At 39.1% G+C, this 10,520-nt stretch overlaps 1 long non-coding RNA gene across 1 annotated transcript in view; it reads right to left on the bottom strand.

The window, feature by feature from the left end:
* Positions 1-344: 344 nt before the first annotated feature.
* The window catches only part of LOC141276852 (uncharacterized), a 30,445-nt gene continuing 20,269 nt past the window's right edge, over positions 345-10,520 (bottom strand). The window contains exons 2-3 of the long non-coding RNA XR_012327103.1: positions 4,723-4,934; positions 345-447 (exon numbers count right to left, since the gene is read on the bottom strand). This is a non-coding gene — a long non-coding RNA (uncharacterized lncRNA). The remainder of the gene's footprint in view (positions 448-4,722; positions 4,935-10,520) is intronic.

Here is a 10,520-nt window from a genome sequence, read left to right as displayed (position 1 = left end):
GTGTCGAAAAGAGAGAGTGTCCCCCCTTGTCCTCAAATGCTAGTTTGAGTCGTTCTGAGATAAATATTAAATTCAAACTTATTTTAAGGAGAAAAAAATAAAGTAAAAGGAGGGGAAAAAGCGAGAATCATATATAGAATCTAAGGATTAGTGAGAAGAGACAAGTGTGGTGACAAGGTTCTAATTTTTTTAAATTTTGCCTTACTTTCCTCTTTTCATATAAGGAATCATTATACAGGAATAGTAATTACTAATAATGGCCTTGTTCAGTTACTTTAATAAAAATACCTATTGTGATCTTGTATCTATTAGGACTCTATCAGAATGAGCAACTCAAATGAAGGGGATTTATTGGCCTCAGAGGCAGGACAAACCTTAGTACTGGTTTGCTCCAACTGCTCTGTGGTGTCCTCAAGGATGGGCCTTTTGGCCTTGCTGTTCTTCCTCCTGTAAGGTAAGCAGCATTTTCAGTTTGCTTTCCATTGTGGTAGCAAGAACTGCAGTGGTTCTAGGGTTTGCATCCATACATCAGAGGAGAACTTATTTCCCCCAAGAAAACTTCACCCACATTGTGTTGATCTAATGTAGGTCAACACCCCTTCTGTTTTTTCTTTTTAACATCTTTATTGGAGTATAATTGCTTTACAATGCTGTGTTAGTTTCTGCTTTATAACGAAGTGAATCAGTTATACATATACATATGTCCCCATATCTCTTCTCTCTTGCGTCTCCCTCCCTCCCACCCTCCCTATCCCACCCCTCTAGGTGGTCACAAAGCACAGAGCTGATCTCCCTGTGCTATGTGGCTGCTTCCCACTAGCTATCTATTTTACGTTTGGTAGTGTATATATGTCCATGCCACTCTCTTACTTTGTCCCAGCTTACCCTTCCCCCTCCCTGTATCCTCAACTGCATTCTCTAGTAGGTCTGTGTCTTTATTCTTGTCTTGCCCCTAGGTTCTTCATGACCATTTTTTTTTTGTTTTAGATTCCATATATATGTGTTAGCATACGGTTTTTATTTTTCTCTTTCTGACTTACTTCACTCTGTATGACAGACTCTAGGTCCATCCACCTCACTACAAATAACTCAATTTCGTTTCTTTTTATGGCTGGGTAATATTCCATTGTATATATGTGCCACATCTTCTTCATCCATTCATCTGTTGATGGACACTTAGGTTGCTTCCATGTCCTGGCTATTGTAAATAGAGCTGCAATGAACATTTTGGTACATGACTCTTTTTGAATTATGGTTTTCTCAGGGCATATGCCCAGTAGTGGGATTGCTGGGTCGTATGGTAGCTCTATTTTGAGTTTTTTAAGGAACCTCCATACTGTTCTCCACAGTGGCTGTATCAATTTACATTCCCACCAACAGTGCAAGAGGGTTCCCTTTTCTCCACACCCTCTCTAGCATTTATTGTTTGTAGACTTTTTGATGATGGCCATTCTGACCGAACACCCCTTCTTGTACCTGCACAAGTTCCAGTGTTTGGGAAAATGCCGTATACTGATTGACTTGTGTTTGCGTAACCTGGACCAGTCAATATGGCAAAAGGGACCATCTGATTAAACTACACATGTCAGGCCCCTCACTTGTAGCTGGTGGTAGGTTAAATCCTTCCCCACACCATATGGCTGTCACACAACAGGGGAGAGGTGGAATTATTGATGAAGGGACAATCACAGATCAAATTTTGAATAAATTATATAATAATAAGAGTTAACACTTACATACCAGACACTTACTATATACCAGGCACTATTCTAAATGTTTAAATATAAAATAAAAATATAATTAACTCATTAAATTAGTTAACTCACAGCAACACCATAAAATAGTCACTATATTAACCTCACTTTACAATGAGGAAACTGAGGCATAGGTAGATTTTGTTTTGTTTTGTTTTGTTTTGTTTTGCCCAAAATCAAAGCATGTAGATAACAGAGCTTGGCTTTGATTCTATACAGTCAAGATTAACATATACATATGTAAGTATACACTTAATAATATGTATAAATACATTTATGCTTTTACACACATATATACTTATACACATATTTATACCACATACACACACTCACTCACACACACTCACATATTGGATAAGTCCAGCTCTTCAGATCTTATGATTATAACAAAGGTGCCATCTGGTGTTAGAACCCTCTAATTGCAGAAAAAGCACCCAAGTGGAAATGAAGACCCTCAAACAATAGAAACTTAACTTCAAAGTAGTCTAAAATCCTAACATCAGAGCTCTGTCTCTCTCTTTGAGGCATCCTTATCATGCCTGAAAACACATTTAACCTTTCACAGTGTTGCTTCCAGCTGGCCCTGCATACTTATTCTCTATATGACCTGTGAAAACCACTCCTGAATGGAAATCATTTCATTCTCATGTCCATGGAAAGAGCATAACACGGAATTTTTTAAATTTGGGGATAAAATGAGTTGTCCTATATTACACACCAAGTCCTCCCATCAGTCCAGCCCTGTGCCTACGTCTGCCTGTCCCAAGTGGCTGACTTTGGAGGCAACATGGTACTTTTTTTCCTCTTTCAGTTAGTGGATAAAATGTGATGACTGCAAATCTTTCCCAGGACATGGGAGTACATTGTGGCAGAATCCCCTGTTTAATTTCTCTAACTGCTTTGTTAAACTTGGGACTTGATATTGGTCTGACATAGTGGGGGAGCTCTCCAGGGATGATACCTTGGATAGAAACCCAACCCTGTGTTTTCTCTTCTCTTTCAGAATAATTAATTCTAGATTTTTGAAACTACTTCCATAATTAACCTTGAATTGAAACAAGGTCACCAGGAGCAGTACCCTCTAGCCCACACCTTCTTGTCAGCCTGGGTAAGACTGTAACTTACCCAGTCAGAATTTCCTCCAGTTAATGATTTAATAAGCCTTCTGGTAAACCAAAGGAGCAACTTAATATGCTCACACTGACTCCTCTCCTTAAAAGTGCTATTAAATATAGAGTGCCTGCCTCACTCTCAAGGGAGCACCCTATTAAAATAAATGATTAGTTACTATACACACACACACACACACACACTCATTCACACAGACTCACAAACAAGAGTCCAACACTGTAGGCTTAACCTTTGGGCTGCTGAACATCAAGTTTCTCATAGCACGTAAGGTGTTAATGGTGTGGTGTTATTTCAATGCATTCAAGTGAGCTGAAAGTTTTTGGCAAAATAGAACCTTCTCTTAGTTCATATTCAAGTAACAAAGGTTGCACAAATGCAGATTACACAATTTCACAGCTGTATAACATCAGCATGTTTTTAAAAAGACATGAAAGAGACAGTGCTGAGCAGAAGTTCACTGATACATGGCAAGCAGTGTGGTTTTCAAAGGTTTTCCCTTGAATCAGTATCTCATTAAATGGTTTGGCAATAAGGATTTATCATAATCAGTGTGAACTGCAAATATTCTAAGGTCATGAGCTTTTCAGTGGGTAACAAGTGTCATTAAAGGAGCCCCCGTTCTACTCAAAAGCTGCTTCTGCTCCTTTGGTCTGTTGGTAGACCCCAAACCTTGCTTCCGGGAACTTAGGTCCAGAGCTCTATACACAAGTCAGGGATAAAGAAGTAATGATATTTACATCCTCTTTCTTTACATAATCTGGAAGACTCAGAGTTCAAACTACCTATTTTAACAAGAGACTATGAAAATATTTCTTCAACACCAGTGAAAATTCTGCACCTAATTAACATTTTTATTTCTTAACCTTTTCAGTTCAGCTGAGTTCTCTTTTTGGAGTAAACTCTCCCCCTTGATTACAAGGGCCATTCATGAACCTACCTGTCAGGGAGTCTTCAGTGTTCTTTTGTCGGCTAAGATACCATATCACCCCACTATTCCTCCTGCCAGACACAGTCCTACCATCTCCCTTCTGCCCTAGACTCCTTGTACAATAACCAAGGTCTGAAGACCTGAATTCAAGTTCTAAAATGAACAAATAATGAGGGAACTTTCTGCCATGATGGAAATATTCAATTTCTTGCTTTGAGCAGTAGAGAGAAGAGTTTATAGACATTTCAAAACTCATTGAAATAAATACTTAATACCTATGCTTTCTTTGTATATAAATTAGACCTCAATTTTTTTTAAATGAGCAAATATCCTCTATACCCATTAGGAAATTCTCTTTGGGGGACATGAGTTTATTGCCCTCTATGGAACACCCATCTATCTGGGCCAAAACTGAAAGAAGCACAGGCCTTATTTTCAGGTTGGGCTCTGTGACTGTGTTGATGATGGAGGCTCCTAAAGAGAAACCTTAGTGACTCATGACCCAAGTCCAGAGATGACACCACCTTCAGGATAAGAATGTGAAGGCTTGCAATGTCTCCCCTCCAAAATGCCTCGTATTTACACACAGAATGTTATGACTCCTTAGACATGGTAGAAAAAAGTAACTTCTGCTGAAGACTCAGTCTTGTAACACCCAAAAAAGTCCTGTGAGGAGAAGGTATAAGGAAGGATCTAACTCTAATTATGCTGCCATTCCAGGACCCGCCAGCCTGCCTCTCATTCTGGTTACCTCCAAGTAATGGCAAGCATCTATTGAGCACTACGTACTAGATGTAGTTCTAGATACTTGACTTGTATTAACTCACCTAATCATCACATCTTCTTTAGTTGGTACAGAGGAGAAGAGTAGAAGGACGGAATGTGCTATGGTGTGATTGCCTTACCTACCTCGACAACTTGATCTTCTTTCTCCTTTCCCACCATTTCCTCATGAAATCAAAGAAATGGGGATAAGCATGATCTCTGAAGCGCAAGTCGAGAATGGAAACAGGACAAAGGCAGCCAGGAGCATAGGTCACTTCCACAGTTAGAATCAGAAGGAACCCCAGGAGTGGCATGTGAAGGGCAGAGAAGTATACTCTACCTTGTGGGCACATTTCCTGCAGAGAATTTAAAAACAATAATAAAGTTGATCTGCATTTTATTATCACCATGTGTTGATAACTCTAAACAATATCAATGAGAAGCTACTGTTTTCCCCCCAAAATCTTTTGTCTAAGTTCTAAACCATTATTATAGTTTCCATTGAGTTTTACCATTAATATGCAAACCTGAAATTAGTACATTTTTATTAGTTAGTCTTTAGTAGTTATTGTATTATGCATAAAGTTAATTCAGAAAACTCCTAGTTATATAGTCAGCCCTCAACACATGTGGACTAAGCTACACACATTGGTTTTGAGAGTAAGTTGGTAATAGTTCAGAATGAATCTTTCAAGCTCACTTTGGGCACAGTTCACCTCTCCAACCCCATGGTACTACACATTCCTGTGTTTATGCAGTAAATAAAAATAAACAATGACATCACAGTGATTGTAAAGGCAAAGAAAGAGAACTTGAAATACTTTAATTTGGCATTTGGTGTGGGCACTTGAAGTTTTTATTTTTTGGAACTTTCAGAAAAAGTCAATTCATTCATTCCAGTATTACTTCCTTGTTGGAAAATGCTGCAGAATGTAAGTATAAGAGTGAAAAGGCTTTCCCAGGGAAGATGAAGCTATGCCCACAGAAAGACACAAAAGAAAATATGGTACAAGAGAATCAGTGCAAATTTTATTCTCGTTGATGCAGTTTTTCTTTTCTGTTATTTTTTTTCTGATGTAAAGCTTTAGATGAGATTAATCAAACACAAAAATATTTGCAAACAACCAGCATCAGCTTTGAACAATGCATAGTGAGACATCAAGCTTTAAAATGGATTCTTTTAGACAACTAACACAGATCGCGTAAGGCTATTAACCATGCAACAAAAAATATAGGGAAACGGACATTTCTTAGAAAACAGAATGAAATTTCGAAGAATGCCAGGAGAAACCACAAAAAAAGGCAGCTCTTACATTGCCAGAAGCAATTAAACAATAATATATGAATCCCACAATCATTTTCACCAAGAACTAGACACTTATTCTAAAGCCATTGATCAAAAATTGTCCATTTCCTTTGTCACTTAGCTACTTTTAAATGATTTTTGCAGAAGAATTAAAACTTTGGAAGTTCTCACCAGAAATAATAGAGATTTCTGATAAATTTTCTAGTGAAGATATTTTAGTGGAGATATTTCTGCTGAGAGGTATTTGAAAGGCATATACCCAGAGAAAACCGTAATTCAAAAAGACATATGCACCCCAATGTTCATTGCATCACTATTTATAATAGCCAGGTCATGGAAGCAACCTAAATGCCCATCGACAGATGAATGGATAAGGAAGATGTGGTATATATGTACAATGGAATATTACTCAGCCATAAAAAGGAATGAAATTGGGTCATTTGTAGAGACTTAGATGGATCTAGAGACTGTCATACAGAGTGAAGTAAGTCAGAAAGAGAAAAAAAATATTGCATATTAACGCATATATGTGCAAACTAGAAAAATGGTACAGATGAACCTGTTTGCAAGGCAGGAATAGAGTCACAGACATAGAGAAAAAACATATGGATGCCAAGGAGGGAAAGGGGGGTGGGTGGGATGAATGGGAGATTGGGATTGACATATATACACTAATATGTATGAAATAGATAACTAATGAGAACCTGCCGTATAGCACAGGGAACTCTACTTAGTGCTCTGTGGTGACCTAAATGGGAAGGAAATCCAGAAAAGAGGGGATGTATGTATACAAATGACTGATTCACTTCACTGTACAGTAGAAGCTAACACAACATTATAAAACAACTATACCCCAATAGAAAAAAAAAAAAAAAAGAAAGACACTAGAAATGTGTCTGAATGAAAAAAAAAAAACAGTATTGCAATTTCTAGAATATTGTGTTTGGGATTTTTATGAATTTCTACCGAATTTATCCTATGTGTGAGACTTTTCTATTTGTATACATGTTGTTTCACATGAAAAAAATTGAAATTGAAATTAATAAAGTGTTCTTCCATAAGATAGGATGGCAAATCTGGTCGTACTATTTTTGGAACGTGAATATGCAAAGAAGATAAGCTTGTCATTGACAAATTTGCAGAAGTTAAAGCTCAGAAATAGAAACTGTAATACTATTATTCATTACAGTTTCAGAAAAACATAGGTATAAGGATTTTCCCTTCCCCCCAAAAAATATATTACTATAGTTAAAGTCTTACTCCATTACTTTTTCCTTTTTGTACTGTATGTAATATTTATTTTCACTAGTATGATTATATACATATACATCAAGAGAGTTAAATTTTCACAGTGTTTCTTTTCTGGCTATTATTATTATTTAGCTCATTACTTAGTTTAGCGTAGAGAAGGAAGATTTTTTAAAAAAATAATCCTCTGTGAGTGTTAAACATACTACAAACGTCACTGAAGCCAGTTATAAAAACCCAGGTATAAAACTGGAAGTGAATTGTGGACAGACCTGTGGTCTGACATCCTTTTTTATTATCTAATATCTAGTGTATTATAATAGCTTCCAACATTTTAAAATATTTCTCTTTACTCCATATTTACCCTTTATGTTCCTGGCAGACCCATCAACCAAATGTTCATGGCGAAAGTCAGCAGTGACTCCAAAATTTGTATATAAGAGGAGCTTTCTTAGAAGTGTCCATCTGCTTGAAGGGGACATCAGAGGCCTTGTCTAAGGACGAATTTGCTTAGCAAGGGCAAGGGTTTAACTAATATGCTTATTTGGAGGCATAGGAGGTAGGGAGGAACAGGTGGGAAGGAGTCAAAAGCCAGCTTTCCTGTCTACTGCTGAGTGATCGTATGGAGGTGTACTAACTCCACAAGTCCAGAGATCAGGAACCCCAGGTGAAATCCAGCGTATCAGCTAATCATGTGATTGTGGACAAGTTTTTACTCTCAGTCTCCTCATCTGAAAAATGATGGGGTTGGGCCTAGATGGTCTTTAAAGCCCCTTCCAACCATAACATTCAATGGTTATGACTCATTTGCCATGGCAGTCTTCAACTATGGATGGCCCTAGATTTATGCCAAATTTACATTGCATCAAAGTGGAGAGACAAACAGCCACAGAGCCAGAGACTATGAGTTAATCGGCAAGCCACAGTTGGATAAATGAGAAAGTATCAGGTTCCTGTTTAAGAGACCAGGTGTTTTACATAGTGTGTGTTGTTCTTCCATAAACTTTGGCTTCTTAGATCATGTCTACATTCACAAGTCCTTCTGTAAACCGTGTCACTATCAACTGAGACAAACACTTAAGTTTTCTCTTTCTGTGTCACCTGGAACTCCTTTAATCCCACTGGACAAAAATTGGGTAGAAGTAATTTTAAAAATTGCTGCATATCAGTCTAGTTTACACAACAAATATTTCCATATGGGCAGGAGCCAGTTTTCTGGTATTTGGAGGACAGGCCAGATCTCAGAGTGGTCTTTTAACTCAAAAACCAAATGTGGGGTGAGCTCATTCACTGGAACTTTGTTAAGGAGAATTCATTTCATTTCCTTGGCATAAATTAAGCTGTAGTGAACGAGTGAAAGATTCCACCACCTTTCACTGAGATGGTAAATTGAGCTCTGCAGTGGAGGTCAGAAAGAGACCTGGGCCCTCTGGAGAATGTGGAGGAAGTGGGACCCGATGGCGTGTGTTGGTTTCCCAGCTGGAAGGCAGGGAGAATCAAACAAGTGGCCAGTGAAACTGCAGGCCTACATCCTTCAGTGGGAGAAGAGCTAGTGAGAATCTCTGGATCCTGCCCAGGCTGCAGTGGGGGAAAGAGGAGAAGGGAGAGACTTGTCTACAGGAGAAGGAGGTGTGCCTACTTCACAGCCCTCTTCTCGGACTGGAGACACCCCTACCAAGGGCAAGGAGTAGTCCTGGGGGCCCCTCTGTCTCTGGTGAGTGCAGGCTGGCTTCTGGGGCCTCCAGGCAAGGAAGAGCCTCCATTGCCAGCTCCTCTGCTTGTTGAACCCTTCGAATGTGGATGCGCCATGGGCTTTCTCCTCAGACTTCTGGGGTCCTCAGAGTCCCCATCTCTCAGAGCAGCTTCCAACTCCCACATCTGTAGTCAGTTGCCATCTGCGTAACACCAAAACTCCTCAGCCGTGGCTCAGCCCAAACCATTCTCCTGTGAGCTATACTCCCAAAACCCAGCAGCTTACTGTACCTCTCCACACCTTTAGGTACCCCCAAATCCTACCTGAATCCAACCTAGATATCTGCACACTCACACAAGCCCTGTGTCCTCTCAGAATATGCCACCAACACCCTTTCACTCACCTGCCTCAGAAACCAGAAATTCAACCTCATCACAACCCCATCCAATTAGTCACATCATCATATAGACTTCATTTCCTTACAGTCGCAAATTTATTTTTCCCTCTCTGTTCCCACCACCACTGAATTAATTCAGTCCCTCACCACTCATTTCCTGGAGTAGTGCACCACCTCCAACTACCAATAGTGACCCTGCTGCCAATCTTGTTCCTTCCAATGAGATCTCCATGTGCTCGCAGAATGAGCTTTCAGAAATGCATATATAATCCCGTTACTCCCCTGCTTAAAACCCTTTGATGATGCCTAAAACAAAGTCAAAAGGCAAATGATAAAATGGGAGCAAATATGTGCATCACATATGATAAAGAGTTAACATCCCTAATATATTCAGAATGCCCATACATTGGTGAGAAGACAAACAGAAACATGGGCAAAGGCTATAAACAGGTCTTTCATCCACTAGGAATGAAATGATCAACAAACCTATGATAAGAACCTGCTGTATAGCATAGGGAACTCTATTCAATACTCTATAATGGCCTATATGGGAAAAGAATCTAAAAAAAAAAGAGTGGACATATGTATATGTATAACTGATTCACTTTGCTGTACACCTGAAACTAACACAACATTGTAAATCAACTATACTCCAATAAAAATAATAATAAAAATAAAAACCTATGAAAAATGTGTGAGCTCTCATCGTCAAGCAAACGCAAATCAAAAGAACTATGAGGGGGCTTCCCTGGCGGCACAGTGGTTGAGAGTCCACCTGCCGATGCAGGGGACACGGGTTCGTGCCCCGGTCCGGGAAGATCCCACATGCCGCGGAGCAGCTGGGCCCGTGAACCATGGCCGCTGAGCCTGCGCGTCCGGAGCCAGTGCTCCGCAACGGGAGAGGCCACAGCAGTGGGAGGCCCGCGTACCGCAAAAAAAAAAAAAAAAGAAAAAGAAAGAAAAAGAACTATGAGATTCTACTTTTTCACCTTATAAGATTGGCACAAATTAAGTTTGAGAACATCTAGGAAGATGTGAAGAGGGTATGAGGACTTATGCATTCTCATATATTTCCACAAGCTTTATGAAAAGTAGTCTGCCAGGATATGTTCAGATTTAAAAAGGAATGGAACATTCAGGGCAGCTATCACACCTAGAACTATTTCCAACAAAAAGAAAAGTACCAATATGTAAGAATATTGGTATATGAACGTTTATTACAGCACTGTTTGTAACAGCAGAAAAACTAGAAACAACCTGAATGACCTTCAATAGAAAAAAAGTTAAATAAAATACAT

The sequence above is a fragment of the Tursiops truncatus genome, chromosome 17 (genome assembly GCF_011762595.2).
Source record: "Tursiops truncatus isolate mTurTru1 chromosome 17, mTurTru1.mat.Y, whole genome shotgun sequence".
NCBI lineage: Eukaryota > Metazoa > Chordata > Mammalia > Artiodactyla > Delphinidae > Tursiops > Tursiops truncatus.
Note: the sequence above shows the minus strand (reverse complement) of the source record. Positions and strands in the feature narration are given on the sequence as shown.